Source organism: Schistocerca americana, chromosome X (genome assembly GCF_021461395.2).
Source record: "Schistocerca americana isolate TAMUIC-IGC-003095 chromosome X, iqSchAmer2.1, whole genome shotgun sequence".
Lineage (NCBI taxonomy): Eukaryota > Metazoa > Arthropoda > Insecta > Orthoptera > Acrididae > Schistocerca > Schistocerca americana.
Window position 1 is genome coordinate 683035126 of NC_060130.1, and position 2711 is coordinate 683037836.

The window sequence follows — 2711 nt, forward strand, 5'->3', positions numbered from 1 at the left end:
CTCCCTCCCCCCGCCCCTCCCTCCCTTCCCCCCGCCCCTCCCTTTCCCCCGCCCCTCCCTCCCTTCCCCCCGCCCCTCCCTCCCCTCCCCCCGCCCCTCCCTCCCTCCCCTCCCCCCGCCCCTCCCTCCCTCCCCTCCCCCCGCCCCTCCCTCCCTCCCCTCCCCCCGCCCCTCCCTCCCCTCCCCCCGCCCCTCCCTCCCCACCCCCCCGCCCCTCCCTCCCTCCCCTCCCCCCGCCCCTCCCTCCCTCCCCTCCCCGCGCCCCTCCCCCCGCCCCTCCCCCTGAAATTCTCAACCACCTCTTGTTCTTTCAACTTACCAGGTCTCGTCTCCTTAATTTCCTACTTTTTTGCTATTTCTGCAGTTTCAATGTACCATTCATGACCAATAAACGGTTGTCAGAGTCCACATTTGTCCTGGAAATGTCTTACAATTTAAAATCTGGTTCAGAAATCTCTGTCTTGCCATTATATAATATCAGTCTGAAACCTTCTGGTGTTTCCAGGTCTCTTACACATGTACAACCTTCTTTCGTGATTCTGAAAGCAAGTGTTAGTGATGACTAAATTACGCTCTGTGCAAAACTTTACCTATGGCTTCCTCTTTCATTCCTTTCCCCCAGTTCATATTCATAAACTATTTTACCTTCTCTCCTTTTTCTGCTATCAAATTGCTGTTGCCCATCACTATTAAATTTTCATCTCCCTTAACTATCTGAATATTTTCTTTCATCTCACCAAACATCTTCATTATCTGCAGAGCCAGTTGGCATATAAACTTGTACTGCTGAGGTGGGTGTGGGCTTCATGTCTGTCTTGGCTACAATAATTTGTTCACTATGCTGTTCATAGTAGCTTACATACATTCCTATTTTATTATTCATTATTAAACCTACTCCTGCATCACGTCTATTTGATTTTTATTTGTAACCCTGTATTAATGTGATCAGAAGTCCTGTTCTTGTTGTCACTCAACTTCATTCATTCCCAATACATCTAACGTTAACCTATCCATTTTCCTTTTAAATTTTCTAACCTACCTGCATGATTAAGGGGTCTAACATTCCACACTCTGCTCCTTAGAATGCCAGTTTTGTTTCTTGTGATGATGACATCCTCCTGAATAGTCCTTGCCCAGAGATCTGAATGTGGGACTATTCTACTTTCAGAATATTTTACCCAAGAGGGTGCCATCATTATTTAACAATATAGTAAAGCTGCATACCCTCAGGAAAAATTACAGCTGTGGTTTCCCCTTGCTTTCAGCCGTTCGCAGTACTGGCAGAGCAATGCTGTTTTGGTTGATGTTATAAGGCCAGATTGTTCAATCATCCAGACTGTTGCCCCAGCAACTACTGAAAACGCTAGCGCCCCTCTTCAGGAGCCACATGTTTGTCAGCCTCTCAACAGAATCCCCTACATTGTGGTTGCACCTTTGGTATGGATATCAGCATAGCTGAGGCATACAGGCCTCCTTACCAACGACAAGATCCATGGTTCGTGGGGGAGGGAGGGAGGGGGGGGGGGGGAATAGATAACCATAAAACAATCAATAAGCCTGTATTAAAAATTCATCTGACAAATAAAAAGGTTTTTTTTATCAAATACATGCATCTTCATTTAATTTTAATTAATTGATACTTACTGTGTAGACCTTTGTTGTTACTTGGCAGAAGCACTACCATTTTCCACCATATCTGTTGGATTTGGGAATGGTAAATGGGATAACTGGCTCTGAGTAGGCCTCTGTATGAGTCTGAATTTCTCTTATTTTATCATTCTTATTTCGATATAATGTATTACTCCTCTTTTCAAGAATTTGTGTTCTTGGAATTTTAACAATAAAGGCTTTGTTATGGACAGGGCTTCTAAAAAAAACATTGATAAAACTTGCTGTTCTTTTTTATACCTTGTTTATCTCCTCTACTGATCATATCTGGTAAAGGTTCCAGACTGCTGAAAAATACTCAAGCATCAGTCAATGGAGGGTTTTGTGGGGTACTTGTTTTGTGGGTGAATGCCATTTATTATTATTATTATTATTATTATTATTATTCAAATGGATGTATTTGGCATCTGCTCCTTCAACTATTGTTATGTAGCTGTTCCTTTGATGTATTGCCAATCATGTAATCAAAAATATGTTTAAATTAAGGGTCAAAGACCAGTATCTGCACTAAGTGCCACTCCTACTAGGAATCAAGAAACACAGCATTAACCTGAACATTGCTATTTACTGTCTTGATGGCAGGAACTGTCAGAGGGAGGAGCATATTCCGTAATTCTTTTACTGAATCATGTAATTGACATACATCTACAGATATGTGCAGGGCTTTTTTATTTTATATTTATCTTTATTTCTTTAACTAGTGACTCTCATCTGTTCCAGTCTTTTGAAATGCTTTACTGCTACAGTCTCCTAAAGTATACAGTTACTAGAAGAGGAGCAAGTACCTTAATAAAATCAATGTAATAATCATACAGATATCATAAATGTACAGTTGCCTTTCCTGTGTTGAGCAGATTTATTTGATCTTCTAGTCTGCAGCCACTTATCTCACTGTATGTTAGTTTGGCATTTGTGTGAAAATTGAAATAGGAACCTCAATGAAATAAATTTGGCAACTGAATACAATATTTTATCTGCTCCTTGTCAGCCTCAATTTTTTAATGCTCCAATGATTGCTGGGTGACTAGAAATAGTTTACTTGG